Genomic DNA, 19,587 nt, shown 5'->3' with positions numbered 1-19,587 from the left:
CTTACGCCGCGAGCCCGGATCCCCGCGCGTGGCTTCATCTGTGTGTGTATATGCAAGAGGCCGGATGGTCTAATCGTTCCACGTACGAACGCCAGAGGCTCGCTGTAAGTATTGGTTTTTGTATATCAAGAATAGAGCAGAAGAAGACATCGGGGGAAAGGGGCTCAGGCCCAAAGGGGGTGGGAGAAGGATTGTTCGGAGAAGAAGCGGGAAAATGCTTAACGTCTTTCGTTCCCCCCCCCCCCCCCCCCCACAACCTCCCCGTCTTTCTGTTTTTCATCACGCGTTTCCCCTCGCGATTTCTTCCTATGAGCGCGGCCGGCAATTCTCTGTCGCCGCCACGTGGAACGTTTCTTTTCGATCAAGACGTATCGGTCTCGATTCGTTTATATACGCTGCCTTGAGGCTCATGCCGGCAGTCCTACTCTTTATTTCTTTTCTTTGTGTGCTCTCGCGAAGCTATATACCGGCGCGCGCACGGCTTCGTTCGGCGCTGTCGTGGCTTCGGCGCATACGCGTATGAAAGCGCCTCTCGCGGCAGAAGTGACTTCAGAATTTGCTCGCATACGCCGAATGACGGCGGAACGGGGACGAGGGCGGCCGCCGACGCTATAGATCGATGCTCGGAAATTGTTTTTGCTGGGCCTCCCCTCTCCATCACTGCCGACAGACGTCCGCAGCGTCGCGAGCTTCGTGTACACATTTTGCAACTCCAGCCGTTCGCTTTTCTGCAGTGTGGCCGCCCCCCCCCCTTGCCCCCCTGTTTTTCTTCTTCTTTTCTTTACGCCTGCGTTGAAAAGCGAGAAACCAGCTATAAGACGCCGTTTCTTTTGTTTCGTTATTCGTTTACCGTGAGGCTCGGTTCAATCGAACTGATAGATCAATGCGAATTCTTTAGTCGATGGGACAGGACCGGCGCCTGGCAGTCGGCGTGGCATTCGCAAAGACATTTACTAGTTCCGCGCCGGAGAGGGTGACCGTCTATGTGTGACACTTGTGGTGGGGAATAAGCCATTCAATTGTCTGTGCGCTTATTAATTTTTTTTTTCATCGAGGCCTCTTGCAGCGCCTGCGCTTCGTATCGGTCTGGAGCGATGTCTTTTTTCAGGACCAACGTTCTAGCACGTGGGAGTGGGAGCGCATAAATGTCAGCAGATTATCCGCGGTTCCTCCGCAGCTCTGAACTCGTATGCGCTGCGACGGCAACAGGCTCTCGCAGACTACCCCCACCTTTTGTAGAACAGCGTCTCCTGTGCTGCGAAAACAACATCCTTCTCGTCCGCTAACCTATTGCCTGCGATCGCCTGCGAACTCACTACCATCACGAACCTTCCGAACTGAACGCAACATTGTTACGCCGCCTGTGCAGGGGTCGGGGTGGCATTCGCAAAAACATTTACTAGTTCCGCGCCGGAATGGGTGACACGTCAACGTGTGACTCTTCTGGTAGGGAAGAAGCCATTGAACACCTCGCCCCCCCTCCCCCCCTCGTACATTTCTTCTCGTTTACAACATCTAGCGCCGCCCTCTCCAGGTTAAGCCGACTGATCTCGAGACCGTTTTTCAGAAGTGAAGATTCTTGGACCATGGCCGCAGTGCGCGTCGCTACGGTACATTAAGTCGACAGGTCACTGCGACCGTTTATAGACTTGGTGTAGAGGTACCTTCAAGAGTGCGCGCAACCAGTGCTTTTTCTCTTCCATTTCACCCCCCCCTCCGCCTCGTTTGGTTCTTATATCCCTCAACGCAGGGTAGCCAACCGAGCCTGCGCCTGGTTAGGCCCCCCCTCCGTACCTGTTTTCTTCTTGCTTCTTCGTTTCTCTTTGACAATAGTCGATGGTCTCTGAAACATTTTTTTCACGGTTGTCTTGCACTAGATGCGGACGCTTGCTGTGCACACTGTGTTTTCAAACGCTGTCTTCTACGCTCATTCCTGCGCACGTTTATGACTACGTGCTGTGAACAGTTTCGCTGTAAAGGTATCGTACTTCACCACCTGAAGGACGCATAAGTAGTAGAGACAAACGCGTATGTGTTACAACCGCAAGTTGTCCTGCGTAACTTCTCTATAGTAGCCCTGGCTTTCGGTGCGGCTTCTTTCTCGGATTTTTTTTTCTTTTTTAAAGAGCAATTGCAAAAGAAGGCTGCATAACCGTGACAAATAGTTCATCCACAGCATGAGCCGTTTTAGCTTAGTGTAAGTGGATGTAGCCGAAATTTGTATATAATAATATTCGTCCTCCGAAATCGGCAACTGCTGTTTTCGTGAGCGCCGCCGCTAATGTCATTTGATAGTGTTTACGATCTTTGAACCATAGCTTCTACAAAAAAAGATAAAGCAGAAACCATTGAATGTCTAATGGCGGCAGTTACAGACTAGTACCTATCCGAACCCGGTGATCTCACGCCTTATTTACCCAGACTTGTGCAAGACAGATAAATGCAAGAACTGCATTTCTAGGGCCGCTCTGGAATATATACTACGGAAATGTCGAAGCGCAACAAACAATAATGGGGATACAGCCTCTTGCGATCGCCTTCGCGCGCGCTGGGGAAACTGTGTTGCTCGGCTCTGACCTTGACGATGAACTTTGGGCTTTTCAGCGGGCCGAGGAAGACTCCTGGCCGTCACCTGGGCGAGACCTTTCTCCCATCCCGCAAACTCGCAGGACCTTCCAATAATGTTCATTGACTGACTGAGACCATCGAATGAGGATTGTCAAAATGAAGCGATAGCTTGCTTCCCGGTAGATCTGGTTAGCCATGTTGCTGGGGATGCTTTCATTGCGATTGCAATTATACCGAAACTCTAGACGCGTTGGCGCCGTCGCCGTCGTGCTGTCACGGCATTGATAAGCACGCCCGCATTGAGGGTCGCTTGATCTGATGCCTTGAGTTGGACAATCTCATACTTCGTCGCTTCTTTATTAGACACTGTGTTACTTGTGGGAGCTTACCTACTTCTTGCCTAGCTGCCTCCCAGTTCGATTGCGGCTTCTGAAATCAGCCTCGTGGCGGTCCGATTCACCACCTCTACGTTATCTTCTTCTCCCTGTTGTAAATCTGCTTATATGTTGCGAGCACTGGCCTGAATTCATCTGCTTTTACCATGACTGCTTCTATGGGTTGGCCTGTTTCCTCTTGAATAATCTTTCCGCCTTCTCACTTCAAATGGAGAGTAATCTTTGACCTCACTAACCTATGATCACTGTCCATTACTCAACCTAACACTTGTACATCCTGCTCTATGCTGCACCCCCGGCGTTCCGCTTGCGAGCACGAGGTCGCAGGTGCGATTCTCACTCACGACGGGCGCATCCCAATGGGGGCAAGGAAAAAAAAACTCGTTCACACATTTTTAACTTCACGTTAGGGAACACCGGCTAGTCGAAATTTATCCGTAGCGACATACGGTGCCTCTCACAGCCGGTGTTCTCCTCTGGGTCGCTGAACGGTGCACGAAATCGACTTGCCTCGGTGACCGATTGCAGCCGTCAAGTGATGGCTAGCCTCACGTTTTCACATTGATAGTATCTTCCTTCCTCCCTCTCAGTTTTCTTTCTTTTCACTCCTTAACCCCATTTCCCCTGGCGTAGGGTAGTAAACCTAACGCGCTTCTCGTTGACCTCCCTATCTTTCCTTCCTACCAGACAAAAAAGATGCAGAACATTAGCTACATCTGGGGCCCAGAAGCCATGTACCAGCATACATCATGTAGGCGCGACACGCAAGCGCCATTTTACGTCAGCAGGTAACGACGAAATGACACTTCAAAAGGACGCAATACGTAATGTGAAATCTTGGGAAACGAAATATCAACGAAATCGCACACAAGAAAGAAAATGTAAGCGAATCGGGTATTAATAAACAGTATTATTTGATACAATTAATAAAATATGGGGTTGTTTGCAGCTGCGCGAAAACTACGCGAGACTTTGCAAACACTTAAACACGCGCGAAGTGGGAAGAAAGCGCTTCTTATATGTAAAGCTATACTCCAACGTTTCTTTCCGCGCCCTTGATAAAATGGCGGCTATCCGGCTTCACTTTCAAAACATCTCAACTCCGGCGACGAACCCATTGACGGGAGCTCTTCTCATCTCGGTGTCTTTCCGTTTCCTCACGTGTTAACTGCGTCGTGTGTAGGCCCCAGTAATTTGACCACGATGAACAATGACTCGCCGAATATATTCCTTTTTGAATCTCGCGCCTTCGTTTGTTCCCGTCTCCGTATGAATAACTTTTCATCTACACACAGGTTGAGGACATCGACCTCGACGTAACGACAGTGCGGGAAGGACCTCTCAATACTCCGATCGTCAAGCAGCGGTGTACGCGAGCGCACCGCCACATATACGCAGTGCAATGTACCAAACATATTAACCCCCCCCCCCCCCAGCTTGTAAACGGGGGGGGGGAAGTGGGGGGGGTAAGGGGATGGATGGCGGGCTCACTCAATGATGTTTGTAAGAGACGGGTTTTTTTAGAGAACTAATATGGAGACGGAGATTATGCCGAGTTATAAACCGGGGAGTGCTGCGACGGGCTCACAATGGCGGCCCCGTTATACGGCCGCTTATCGAGAGCTGGTCGTAAAACCGGCATGAGTGCCGCGCCCAGCTCAGCCATATCGGACTCGGCGGTGTTCGGATGTCATTTTGTTATGCACGTATAGATGTACGCGCTTCGAAGCTGGAAGGTTGGGTATGTGAGCAGAGTGGAGTTCACGCTCGGCTGCTGCCACGTGATCGCGAAGACGAGTCGGTTATAGATAACCAGATACATCGGCACCGCGCGCCGCTCGTGTAAATCTCGCGGAAAAAAAATGACTCTATACGTTTCATCTGGTTGTCTGTGAAATGTTGGAAGCGGCATCGTTTGAGTAAATAAACAATGTAAGTGGCGTTCGCTGTTCATTTTATTTGTCGAACGTAGTACGGTTTTCGAGCCACAAACTTACGCTGGAACTGTTCGCGGTGCCATGGCCTAACGTTGTAAGTTACGATGGCGTCATATATATATATTAAAAGTTAAGGTATCGTGGCTCAAATTCGGGCTTAGGAGGCATTCATGTCCAGGGTTTAAACAGGCATAGCTTGACCGACTGACCGTGAGGGCGATTAGCAATCGTTATTAGATAAATTACGTAAACTTGAACGAAAACTGTTCACCCACCGATGAGTATTGAAGTTTGATCCAGTGTCCTCTTAGAACGTAAGAGTAACCAAACGCTTACCGTTATTTAGGCGTTTAATCCACTGGGATGTAACTAGCAAAAATCATTCACGTGACGTCACTCACGCTATATAGTGTTCCCATTAGTCGAAGCTCAGTCACGTGACGACGCGATTAGTCGGAGCTCAGTCACGTCGCTCTAGTCTGCGGACTGATTCAGCAATACGTCTCACCACTTGGATCCCGGTTTGCAGAAAGAAGGGCGCATCGGAGATATCCCCCCCCCCCCTTAAAATTCTCACGTGACGCTTTCTGTCTGGCCGCGTTGTACAAAGACACATAAAACAAAATAAATTACACGTGGGCGAGTATTCGACATTTCGGGTACTAATCGCACATAATATTTGCTGTTCGATTCTTATTCGATGCTGCAATTCGCTATCTGAAGTGGTCGTTCGTTCGTTTCTGTGCGAATATGATGGATAACAACACTTACGGCTGTTTACAGGGCTACGTGCATAAGCTCGTGGTGATTGTTCCGGATGATCTTGCTGCAAGGAAGCCGCGGTTGCTGTAGGCAAGCACCATTTCCTAATGCAAACACATGGAGTGGCAAACTGCTGGTCAATTTACGTTTACGTTCGTACGTTTACGTTAACAATTTACGTTCATATTATAAATGATGCCTCACTCCTAAGGCAGTTGGGAATTCGGCTTCTTGATTTAGGCGACGCAATGTATTATTTGCGCATCTTTCATTACTGTCATGGTATGCCAATCACGATCACGTCTGAGTTATTGCTCTTGCACTAGCTCCGCAGTTGACCAGACGCCCAGTTCTGAACGACATTGTATGCATCCAGAGGTCGGCAAAACGAACGGAACTCGCTCAGACTCACTCAGAAGATACATACATACATATATATATATCTATATATATATATATATATATATATATATATATATATATATATATATATATATATATATATATATATATATATATGATGATGGTGATAATGAAGATGATGACCTTGATGTCCTTGGCACATGCCCACTCACGGTGGGCATGTGCCATGCGTAAACAAACACATACGTAAAATCTGCTCAGTCGTGCAGATTTTACGTATGTGTTAAGTGAATAAATTTATAAATTCATAATTTTATACATAAATTGAAACGAGTAAAATTCAAGACGATTCAGTAAACAGTCAATATAACAGAACACTGAAAAATAAACGAAATGTGTAAATATATTTATAGATGAGGCACTAAGGGCAGGATGAAAAAATAATACGAATAACACTGAAATCGGTTTGGTTCAACAACTAATTTCTCTATGGCGATGCATACTTCCCCGTGTGAGTGTCCAAGCACTGAAGCTCCGAAAGACAGAAGCACCGGAGGCTTCAGTGGCAGGCCGAGCAGTCGCATTGTAATTTGAAATGTCCTTTTTTTTCTCAGGGAGGAGAAACGCCGGAAGTCTAGTAAGTAACGTTCGATCGTTTCGAATGTGTTGCAGAAATGGCACAAAAGGAAACATACCGGGAGAGATCGCCTACCTATGCATGCATAAGCCTTCATCTTTTATTTTTATCAAACAGACTCCGCACAACCTTTACATGGTCATCGACAATATAGACAGACTGGTACTGTCTGTCAAAAGACGGTGACAACGACTGAATAGTCGGAGGTGCACTAGAGCTTTGTACGCGTCGGGGCTGCTTATGACTTTCGCTACCTTTTAAATTATTAACACAAGCTGTCCCCATACCAATATTTAACGTTTTTAGAAATACGAACACTTCCTGTATTCGATTCTAAATTCAAAATAAGTTTTTTCATATTTGTATTTGATTTAATTCGAAGAAATTCCTAAAATAAGGGAGACGACGTCTGGAGCTTATGACCCTCTTTACTCGAATGCAAAGAAAGAAGAAAAGGAAAACGTCCGACATTACATCATTACGTGCATACTATACTTTTCTTTCTTTCTTTCTTCCTTTCTTTCTTTTTTTCTTTAGTTATTTATTTTTTCCTAGGCAACGCATTCTCTAATTGAGTCATGCCCCTATAAAAGGGAAGGAAGAGGTCCTGTTCGAGTCCCCCGTACACAGGCGTGTCTCCTGTTGTTCTGCGCGCACTCGAACATCCGCCTCCATATCTGCATGTCTTTCTGTTGTTTTGATCGCGCGAGACAACCGCGTAAGTCCGCGTACGACTTGTAGTGGCCTGCGTGGACGTGCCGTTACTGTCGACAATAAAATGCAAACGAGGGGTGGGGGCGAGGAGGAGGCAGTGGCAGGGGCCGCGGGCTCGGATCTACATGACCCCGTCGTGTAACTGCCGGCCGTCAGCCGAGGGTCCGGCCTCATATGCCTACGACCGAAAAACAAAAACAAGAGCGCAACAAAAAGAGATGGTCTACGCGGCCAGAAGCGAACGACTACCCGTGTATGGCCAGCTTGTCTCTATAGTTGGACGCGCACGATGCGGCATGATGCTTCCTTTCTTTCTTTCTTTCTTTCTTTCTTTCTTTCTTTCTTTCTTTCTTTCTTTCTTTCTTTCTTTCTTTCTTTCTTTCTTTCTTTCTTTCTTTCTTTCTTTCGCCACGAAAAGGAACGGTGCGACTCCTACGAGCGTTGATGTTCCAAGCACAGCACCGGGGCATTACGATGACATGACTGAGAAATTTTCTAGCGTTGTAAAGACCTAACTTGGCAAAAGCGCGCGATATAGTGTGGCAGAAACAAGCGAACATTACACGTGCTCTATCATGTGGTCTCCGTTGTCAGGTTACATTTTCGTAGCGCTAGGAAATACTGAACGCATGTTCCAGCTAGCCTTCATTCAGCCCTTCGTGACAGCGCTCATTTCGAAGGGTTTTCGCGCGTTGGTGGCTTGCTTTTTCTTTCTACTTCTTTCTGCTGAGAAAGAAATTCATACAGGTTTGCTAGGCTGACTTAGTGGCATCTTTAGAATTCTCGCTTGTCCAGACACAGACGCCGGCTTTTTCGCTCAGTGGGCCATTTGACGCTTTCGCATCAAAATCTGTATTCTCTAAAAGAACACTCTGTACATGCTCCCTTCTCTCGTGCATCAACGCTCGGACGAGCCAAATTGGTTTTATCAGCATTTCATAACTCTTTACCGCATCCAAACTTCACGTCAGGCTTCGGTGACGTGTGGGACAACCCTGCATGCCTCCGTCAAGAGCTATGGCGGCATCTATGCATTGACGCCAAAGAAATCAATGCAGCTCGCACCTTTTGGGGTGACTTATTTTGGATTAGAAATCAAATATTTCTAAAAATTATTTTTTTCTACAACAAGAGTGTCGCAGGAAAAAAGCCTAAAGTGTCGTGGTCGAACAGAGCGTGACATAAATGCAGTGCCAGCGGTAATACTGCCGTCGACGTCTCCTGTCCTCCGGTATTCCGCAAACTGCAATACATCGACGGACAGGCTAATACTAGATTAGGGTGATGTAACTTTTACGCAAAGGCATTGCGTTCTTTAGAATACCGCTAGTCACCGGAGATGTAATAGTGAACCGCCGGATTGGTGGCGGCATCTAGCGGGCTAGAGTTCAACCGGAGAAGGTCACACAACTGTTATCGCAGTAGACTAGCGTATTCTACTTAGCTCCTGGTCGAAAGTGTCAGCAATGAGGTAATCGTTAACGTGTCGCCTCTTTTTTTTCCCTTCGATAAGATCACTCACGTAGCACGAAAACGTCTCACGCGTTATGGTTGGACAAATCACAAGGTGTCGCTTCCAGCACGTTGCTGCAGTTTGCATCACCGGTAACCTGCTGATTTGTAGAGATTAACACATTTGCGGACAATTTAAACCCACTCGTTTTAGCATGTCAGTATGCGCAATATTAGATAGCTTTAGCTTGTGCCTAATACCTTCGCGCCATTTACGGATTACGGGGCAATCCGAGCCGTGGGCGGTAGTAACCAAGCTTCTAGCAACATCTTGTGACGCCTTGTCCAGTTAAAGATGCGTTTGAAAATTTTATTTTGTATCTCGTCAGTATTCTCGCATGAGAAAAATCGTAAAAGGACGGCACGTTAACAGTTATGCCTTACCCGCCGTGGTTGCTCAGTGGCTATGGTGTTGGGCTGCTGAGCACGAGGTCGCGGGATCGAATCCCGGCCACGGCGGCCGCATTTCGATGGGGGCGAAATGCGAAAACACCCGTGTGCTTAGATTTAGGTGCACGTTAAAGAACCCCAGGTGCTCAAAATTTCCGGAGTCCCCCACTACGGCGTGCCTCATAATCAGAAAGTGGTTTTGGCACGTAAAACCCCAAATATTATTATTATTAACAGTTATGCTGCACCCAAGGCGTTACTCCAGCAGGTAAGAATGGTACGGAAACTCGGATGAAAGTTACCGCAATATTAACTTCCTGTGGTCTATCGTTAAGCTCTGCGTCACGAGATGTTGCTACCGACACCTGCTGCCGTACACCTCGCGAGTAGCCCGGTATTCCGCAAGCGAGAACATAATACCGGGTTACCGGAGACGTAAACGGGAGACGCCACGTAGGTGGCGCCATATTGTGGCACAGCGTTTAACCGGACGACACACAGCTATTATTTCGACGACCAACTACATTCTTATTAACTGCTACTCTAAACAATCGGCAGGTATACACATAATGGCTAATATGCCCTATTTTCCTATTTTTCCTTCGACGAGAGAGCACCCACATAACAAGACAAACGTTCCCAACGCACTGCGACTGGACAAAGTGCCACAAGATGCCGCTAGCAGGGCTGCTGCTGGAGCCCGTCTCTCCGATCACCCGGCATTTTGTGAAAAAGTAACACGTTATACGGAGGAGCTGAAATGTTCGACTATCTAATAGGCGTTTACGCGTGGAACTTAGCTACATGCGCTTCCCGAGCATCCCCGCCACCGCGTGTGTATGTGCACCAGTGCCACCACGAGCTGTTTCTCGATCGCGATCTGACTTTTTGTCAGGCGCTGCAGCGGACACAGCAGGCAGCAGCATGCCTCAGTACCAGAGGCAGCAGCAGCAGCAGCAGCCTTATCTTGCCGCGACCCGTACAACACGCGGGACCGATAATTACCGCGCATAAATCAGTGAACGGCAGCGCAGCAACGGCTGAGCCATAGGGCGTGCGTGCGTGTGCGCGCGCGTTAAACCCATCAAACGAACCTGGCGCGCGAGCGCGTTTCAATTAGTCCGTCTAATAACTTGTGAAACGAGGCCCGCTCACACCGCTGCCACCGCTTGCGGCGCCCATTTCGACGGGTGCTTCGATAGGGGAGGGGGAGGGGTGCTGTAAGTGTGGATGAGGGGGGGGGGGGGGGGAAGATCAGAGAACACCAGCGGTTCTGCGTTCCACCGCATTCTCTAAGTATCAATATCTTTTTTTTTAAGTTATTTGTTTTCAGTGCTCCATTTCTAGCAGGGCTAGGATGTGTGCAGGTTTTACTTGCAGGATTTTTCTTTCGTCCTTTTTCTTCTTACAGGTCTCATTATTTTTTATCTTTCGTAATCTAAATATAGATAGTTCTCGAAGCAAAGGAACGAATGAGGGAGTCCCCGCAAACGCAGAATAACACAAAAGTAGAGCCTATGAAGTAAGCAATGCTAAAGTAATCTCGCTATCTCTCGCTCTTACATAAGCCTATATATATGCTTGGCTACTCCGAGCCGGATCGTTTACGATACGCCCTTCATTGAACTCTAAAGTGGCGCGCTGGAGTCTCTAAGCTGAGGATTACGCCGCACCTATGGCGTGTGTGCGGGTAGCTGGAGGTGCTGATATTGGCCGCTGCAAATTGCCCGATGCGGAGACGCCGTCAATGATCGACGACGGTAATGGGAACTTGGTAGACGTGTAGCGAACGTGGTGTGCTTTCTTTCTTTCGTTCTTTCTTTATTTATTTCTCTCTCTCTCTCTCTCTTTCAATATCCTCCCGAGGGAGACGACTTCAAAGGATACTAATGAGAAAGATGTCACGCTACACTGGTAGGTCACGCGACACACTTCTCGAATACGAGATTTGATTAAATTTAGCTAGGGAATGAAGCAGGAAGGCTGGAAGTACTTGCTTCTTGCTTTCTCCATTTCACTTAGAGAGAGAAAATGATAAATGAAAGGTAGGGAGCTTAACCAGGACTGAGCCCGGTTTCACTTAAGTGTGAGCTAAGAGGCTACGGGTGATATTGAATACAAGAAACGTCAGCGTTGCCCGTACATGCATGGAGTGTCGATGAGCCAGAAAGAAGCCGCAAATACGAAATACATATCAGCTAGACGTTCCCGCGCGCTATGTCTGAGTGGCGTCATTAAACCTTGACCTTTTTATGCACGAGAATATAGTTGAAAGTTCATCGATAACTAAGGAATGCAGCTGTGTTCTAACTGCGCCTCGGTATGGCCAAATCAAAACGCGCCGAGCCAACGCGCCCTACATAGCAGGCCTGCACACTCTGCTTTATGACGTCATGCTACTTGGACCAAAATTTCCACTGTCAAGTCCGGTGTGACGAAAGCGGCGACGTTAAAATCTCCACGGCTTACTCGGGAGCGTCCCCGTTAGCTCCTTTGGCAGTCGGGCAATGTAGCATGACGTCACGCGTTGAAGCGCACTGGCCTTGTGCTATCTAGGAGGCGCTCTCCAAGCATGTCGACGCGTTCACTTTCCCGCGAGGAGTTCATGAACGCTCAGCGGCGTTCAATTGGAGAATAATGCTTTCGTATTCACAACTCATATAAGAAGTGCTTAGGTGTCCTCGGATTTTTCAATGAAAAGATTATAAGCACAGCAAACATGGCGTTGGTGCGGAGGAGTTCCTAGGTGAGTTGGACATACTTTGTCGCTAATAACGTGAACTTCAAGACTAATTCACACACACAAAAAAATATTAATTTATTAGTCCCTTGGGGCAGTTGTTTAAATGGCGAATTTGAAAGTAGACGCATTTTACCGCACCCTCGTTTTTTTTTTAATCTTGAAAGTCGCACTTAATTCGAGATAGTTATCGCCGAATTTAAACGGTAAATCTGGGCAATATCGAAAGCGAGCGCCGCAGGAGCGCAGTAATGGTGGCGCCGCTATCGTATCAGACCAAAACGCCCCGTGACGACAAGCGCAAGGAAGTTTGAAACTAATCGTCCCGGCCAGTCAGGCTTTGCCGCGGCGTGATAGCGTTGAAACTCCGCCCCACACTTATCTACGGGGTTGCCCGCCGACGCGTAGCGGGACGCGCTCAGTCTCGATATTGTCTGGATTCGGCCTTCAGTTTCCATGGTGAACATCTCAAATTACATGCGATATTTCGGATTTCTAAAAAAAATATGGGTCTGGCATAAATTGTGACGCCCTACAAATTTTCTATATAAGCCGCTGCCATTAAGTTAGTAGTAAAAAGCTCACTAATATTTTTTGTTAATTAGTATTTTGAGAGTAACTTTAGCAGCGGCAAAGTATTTCCGCCTCGCCCCAGAGCTTGCATGCGAAGAGGATAGGTGCCTAATGGTCATATACTTTTTGACTTAAATAATATATATTGTATAAAAATAAGACATCCTGTACGCTGGCGTACGCTACCATAAGGAACGCGAAAACAAGCCAATTGCGAGTGCGTGCCGCTTACGGTACCACGGTTCAAAAGATGCTGATTTCTCCCAAACGGAACTGTGGCGATATCTGTCACCGTGCAGCATGTTTTGCTGTGTTCTGCAGTAGCGATGACAGATGGCGCCACCGACATCGAGAGCTGCCATTGTGTGAAGGCCACCATCCTCTGATACAGAGAACCAATATTTAGAAGACTGCGGAGATAACGCCCGAACTTTGCTGCCGATGTGAGATAATGCGTAGCTGATGTCTACAACACCACTAATTTTCCGGGAAGTGAAACAAACGGGTTAGAAATGGAAGCGGGCAGGCCTTGGCAGGCCAGGTACCGCTATGTATGGTAATGACGTAGTATCCGTTGCATCCTTGCGACGCAATTTTGCGAGAGATCTTTACGAAAACCGCATCTGCGGTAAAAATATAAACACGATATGCTAGTGGTTGGTGCTGCTAACTGACGCCTTTGCCCAGCGAATAGAACACAGATGTCAAAACTATAGACTTTATACTCTAGTTTATTTCAGCGTCACATGATGACTCCACTATCGCTGTTGCGGACGTCTGTCTGTCTGGTATTCTGCAAACTGCAATAACGTTTACTGAATACTGTAACGAAGTGGTCTTACCGAGATATTGCGGCCACGAAGTGGCAGTTACAAAGAGTCAAAAATTTCTCTCTCGTTCTTTTTTCGCTTTTGTTTTATGACGTTTCTGTCGAAGCAAGTTCACAATGCAAAGCCAATATACATTGATAATCATTTTGTTCGTGAAACCTTTATCAAGCAGCTGAGTATCACGAAGTCCTTGTACGATCTAGTCGAGCTCGGCGTCACCATGTGGCACCACCGTTGTCGATGCCCACGTTTGCGTCTCCAGTATGGCGGCATTCCGTAGCGGGTGTAGCACACGCTGACATCCTGTCGCTCTGTACTATGGGCTTGCGGACCTATATCGCTGCAACGTAGTCTCCTGTGATTATGGGCGTAAACTGTCACCTCTGTGTGCGTCTGCTTCACTTTTTTCCTCAGTTCGCGCTCCTTTAGTTCTATATGCTCCTCTGTTCACGTTAAATAAACATTATAGAGATTTAGCGCGTCCGGTTTCCGGGTAAACGCAGGCGGACTGGGCATATTACCGGATGAACCGGTGCGCAGACGTGAATTGCCTGCAGGGTGCAGCTACCTGTTGGCGCATAGTTCAGCCAGACAAACACAGAGCTAATATTGCAGTAACCAAGTGTATTCTGCTTCGCTGCTGGTGTAAATTCTCGGCGTAATCGTGTTGCTGCTGAAAATTTTCTTTCACGCTTCCCGGCAACTGCAGCTTATGTAACCGTAATGCTTAGCGGGAAACGCCGGTGCCGAACGCTATGCACGAAGGCGAGCTTTCTGGTAGAAACGCCGCCTCACACGTGGGCCGTGATGCGCGGAGGCGAGTGCCATCTGGCGGTGTTGCAAGGAACTCGTCGAGCCGCTCTGTGATTGGTAGAAACGCTGGAAAGGGGGTTTTTGTTTGAGTTTCCGCGTAACAGAATTATGTTTTCTTGTCTATTCCAATTACAGTCCGAAGCTATCATCTCTGTAGGTTGTGCGTAAGTCGTACTTTACGACTTTTCTGACGAATCTTACTTCGAGAAATTAAATTTGGTCAGCAACTTGTCGGCGCTACACGGATGGCTTCCGTGGTTGGGTATGCGTGGTTAATTTCGGAATGATTTTTCGCGAAAAGATGGTCGACGTGGGACGCCGACGGCGGACTTTCTGCGACACGAGGACCTTTAACGCGTTAAAATACACTTGGTTGGTTGCTGCCATATCAGCTGTGTTTGTCTGGTTGAGCCCTGCGCCGCCGGGTGGCTTCATCTGGCAGGCCGTTCACGTTTGGGCCTACGCTCATCTGGTAAAACGCCCGGTCCGCTTTCGTTTATACGCTAAAACTCTTTATTACCCTTTACTCATTTCATACCTTTCCGACCCTTTCATATCTTTCGCCTTAAACGCACATTAAAGAGAAACAGTAAATAAGCTTATAATGATAAACTATTCTTTCTAAACTCTACTTTCGTTTGGCTAGGTTATTAGAAGAGAAAATGGAAGTCAAACTTCCCCTTCCAGAACTTCGCGTCGATATTCCAGCGCTTGTACATCAGTGTGACGTCACTGATTTCAAATTTTTTTTTAAAACTTGGACAGGCTCAAAAATGCGTTCTCGAAACATGCTAATTTTAGTCTTTGGCTTTTTAGAATATAGTGCAATCCATTATTAAAGGAAAAAATCAGACATCCATCCGTTCGTAGCGATTGCTACAAAGGAAACCCATACGGGTTCCTCGAAAGAAAAGCCTCAGAGTTGAAGAAAAATTCGTCCTGATCCGGGACTCGAAGCCGGGACCAACGCCTTTCCGGGGCAGCCGCTCTACCATCTGAGCTAACCAGGCGGCTGGCAGATGGCAGGGCGAAGTCGAACTATTAATTACTTCTCTCCACCTTGCGGGTTTCCGCAGACCTACTACGCCAGCGCAGTCCATATTTACCAATATAAAAGTGACTACGCCTTAACAGACGTCCTCAAAATTCATAGCGCGACGACGAATCTTAAGGCGGCGTCGAGCCTTTCGTTATTGCGTCTCACCTAGCCTACCGAGCTTATTATCACGGCAAGAGTGGCTCGTTTTTTTTTGTTTGTTTGTTTGTTTAGCATTGACGAAGGGTAACGCACCAACACAGTCCAAATTGTTTTTCTCTTTAGTGCCCCTTTCTGGTTCTTGCACTCCGTTAAGTGAGGAGGCCCATTAACCAAACCAGGAGAGCTGGTTACAGATCGTAAAGGGCCGAGTTAAGCAAGTATAGGTGGCGCTGGCATGCTCACCGCCGCGAGACGCTCATTACCGCCGTTCATGTATCTATACGGTTATTACCTATTAGGCGAGGGGTATCCTCATCGGCGTCGCGGTTTTGCTCCATGTACTATATAGTCATCGTGCCTCTACGCTGCAGGTTCGCATATTGCTGTCTGTGTTCGGAGAAACAGAACTAGTTCCACATCGGGTGCCTTTCTTCTACATGAAACCGCAGTGTCCCTGACCCTCTCCCCCTCCTTCAGCCCTTAAAAATGGTGCACCTGCGTTTTTCCCTGGTTTTGTTTTCCTTTGTAAGTGCACTGCTTCTTTAAAATTACAATAATGAAAGCTCATTTTATATTCCCTAATTCGAGCGCTCTAAACCACATTTGATAAGATTAGCTATGAATCGTATAAAAAATGACACACAAAATTGCAATGGATAATCGTCGTGTTGCTGTAGCCTTCAGAAATAAGGGGCGCGCTGGCTACTCAACTGTGCAGCGAAATTTCTTCGGTCAACTCATGCGAAGACGTTACTAGCCATCCACGATATTCCTTGTTCCTTCTTTTGTTCCTTTTTTAAACCAATTAGAAATGCAGTAGAGAACAAAATTGTACCGTTGGTTACTTAATGAATTATTGGGCCGAACGTAGATATCATGTAGTCGCCGATATTGATTTTTTTTTTTTTTTTTTTGTTCTGTGTATGTGACGAAGACACCAGCCCTGAGGAAGAGGACGTTTTGCTTTTAACCGTTCCAACCTGCGATGCGTTCGCTTGTGAACGTATATCGGAACCTGCGCTCCTGAAGACGTTCACGTCATGTGTATACCTTTTGTGACGGTTATGAACGCCCCAACGTCTATGAACTATGAATATCTGTGACGATTGTGAACATCTGTAACTATGAACGCGTCAATGTCTGTGAAGATGCTTACTGACTGACTGATGCGGCTATCGGCTACGAAACAAACGTTTGGGTGTCTTCGCATATGTACTGTCCCAGAACGTATATAGGGAGTCCCAGCTAACGTTAGGCAAAGTGTTTAACTGAAAGAACGACTTAAAAAGCACGCCTACAAGATACGATTTTAAGTATTCGATTGTCAGAACGCTGAATACCGAACACCGTATTTCTTTATGCGTATCTTGCTCCGTATTTTTTAATCTTTTTTTTTTCTTTCGTTGAACAACTTGGCCAATGTTAGCTAGGACACACAGCCATAACCGGCCCGTACTATTCGCGGCTGTCGAGCCAGCTGCCTCGCTCACATATACCGAATCGCAGCACGTACCCTTCGTCCTCCGAAGCCGCATCTACGCGCCTATACAGACCTCTGCTTTGTATGGAGTAAAAAAAAAGTTATCAGCAGCGCTGTGCAGTGAATCAAGGCGGAGGAATTTTCAATCGCTCTCCCGGCTTTATCTTGTTTTCTTTCGGGCCTCGCGGCTCGCTCTATGGGAGCGTGCGCTTTCGGGACGGCGTCTATTTATTTCTACGCGCCTCGCCCGTCGCCCGGCGACTCTTAGACACCTCCCAGGCCACTCTCGGGAGGCCCGATTAACTTTACAATACCAACGCCCCGGGCCGCTCCCTAGATATTTAAGAAAAACGAGCCACTTTACCCACAGTCTGAGAATAGGAAGAGGAAGAAGGAGGAGGAGGAGGCCGTGTGGGACGGGGGCTTTGAAAAATTGTCCGGGTTCACACCCCGAATCAACTGGTGCCGTATCTACGAGACGAGCGACGAGATTAGAAAAAAAAAAATGCGCGTATACCAAGCCAGGAAAGAGTTTAAACGAACGCCGGTCCTCGGAAGGTGTTATGGGAGGGCAAAAGGCGTTGCTCGGACCTGCTGCTGCTGTTCCCCAGGCGTCCGTGTGTATATATATATATATATATATATATATATATATATATATATATATGTGCGGCGGAATGCAATTTTCGAACGCCTACGACGACCCTGCGGCCGCAAACATCGAGTATCTTTCTCGTACAGGGGCAGCATGATTGGGGGAGCAATCCCCCTTTCCCTCGATCCAGGTTCCCTCTCCCACATCCGAAAGTGGCTTCCCTTCGTCCAAGTTCATCACGAGGCGGAGCGGAAGCCAAGGGCTGGCTCGAAGAAGGGGTGCTCTATACGAATATGCTGGAGACAGAGAGAGAGAGAAGTGAGTGAGAAGGAACAAAATCTATGGAAGCCAAGGGAGAGGGCGAAAGTGCGTGGGTACGGCCGACCGTATATGTACACAGTGTATGGGAAGCGGCGGCGCCGCCGTCGTAAGGGGTTTGTTCATTAACGGTGCGTTATTAATTTGAGTCGTCAACTGGCCGATTCGCCGGCGCGCAATCGAATCAGGCACGCAAGAAAAGTCTCTACCGCAGCGCGGCCCGCGCGGTTTAACGATTCATTAAATTTCTTATTACTCTTTCTTTCTTCCTTTCTTTCTTTCTTCCTATCTTTCTTTCTTCCTTTCCTTCTTCTCTTTCTTTCTTTCTTTCCCATCATTCTTGGCAAGCAGCTTGAGCGGCGCTGCTCTTTGAAGCAGCAGCAACAGCGCCGACTGGTGGAGGCAGTGGTTCGAACGAGGGAGGGGGGGGGGGGAGGGGGGACCGGTGGTGCGCATGTCTATAGGGCACATAAGCTTGTGCCGGTGATGGCGAACTGGCTTCGCGTAATCTGCGTCTGGCCGGAGTAATAGGTAGCCGAGGGCTGCGGCCATAGGCCACCGCTTCCTACTCCGCCCCCCCCCCCCACCTCCACCGGCATGCCCCCCCCCCTACTCCACGCCCCCCCTCCCCTTACCTATTCACACGCTCACGCAGATTCTTTGCGTCCATGATCGGGTGCTTATAACTCTAGCCCGCTTGCGCAAGAAGCGCGCCGGGAGCTCGCCTTAACCCTGGCGGAGGCGAATTTAGCGTGGCTTTTCGCCGTTGCCTCTTTTTTTTTTTTTTGCGCGCGTTTGCATTCGCTAGAGGGTCTGAAAACGTGCGTGTTCTTTTTCGCGGTGCCTTGTACGTCTATGCACCGCGCGGAACGGTTTTATGCGAGTTCGAGCGCGGGCGCGGCTGTCGTGATCCGCGATTCTTGGCGCGTTCCGTCGTGCGCGCAGGCTTCGGCAGCGCCACTTGAAATCGACACGCTTCCAGCTTATATATTGGAAATGTGTATACAAGAACGTGCGCGCAAAAAAAAAAAAAAAGATGGCTCCCCAAGAGTTAATGACTTCACCGACTTTCGCAATCGTGCGCAGGGTCTTCCTCCGATATCTTGGCTTCGTGTTTGCAAATAGGGGCGAACTTATTTGAAAAAAAAAAAGCGTGAAAAATAGCCGTCCAGTGGGTACTTACAGCCTTCCCAAGTGTCACGGTCCTTTCACGCCTAAAAATTTTTGTGTTGTACAAGTAGGGCGAGTCCTGTCCAGACCTGTCACAAGCATCTTAGCGACTTGCTCAGCGACGGATCCGGCCTTTACTTTCTTGCATACGTATTTATCGCAGCATGTGCACGAACTTCGCTTCGTCTCTTATTCTGGCTTGCTTCTCGAAGGCAACACCTTGAATAATTATGCACAATGAAAGAAAGAAAAACGGCTGACGATCGTCATTTCCAGAGATCCACACGAGCGAGAACGTACCGGCATGGGTTAACAGAGAAACTGTTGACGGCAAACGGAGCCGAAGGTCCGCGTATACAGGTGAACGAACTGTGTCAGTCAGCCTCTCTCTGGGTTCGGCGTTGAGTGCGTCTTCCTCAAGCGGCAACCTAAAGACGTCCCTTCACAGACCACGCGCGCCCAGGGAAATGACATGACAACACGTGCGTATACGTCAAGCAGCAGTATCGCTGCGCGGACGTCCGTCAATTGCGCGCGGCTCTTAATTTGCGTCCATTCTTAACCTGTCTTCCCGTGCTCTATACTTGAGCTC

The 19,587-nt window shown here is 48.0% G+C and overlaps 1 protein-coding gene across 1 annotated transcript in view; it reads left to right on the top strand.

The window, feature by feature from the left end:
* The window catches only part of LOC142560412 (uncharacterized), a 398,440-nt gene that overhangs the window by 108,454 nt on the left and 270,399 nt on the right, over positions 1–19,587 (top strand). The gene's annotated exons all lie outside the window — the stretch shown is intronic.

The sequence above is a fragment of the Dermacentor variabilis genome, chromosome 10, assembly GCF_050947875.1.
Source record: "Dermacentor variabilis isolate Ectoservices chromosome 10, ASM5094787v1, whole genome shotgun sequence".
Taxonomy (NCBI): Eukaryota; Metazoa; Arthropoda; class Arachnida; order Ixodida; family Ixodidae; genus Dermacentor; species Dermacentor variabilis.
The sequence above is the reverse complement of the archived record's forward strand: the minus strand, read 5'-3'. Positions and strand labels throughout refer to the sequence as shown.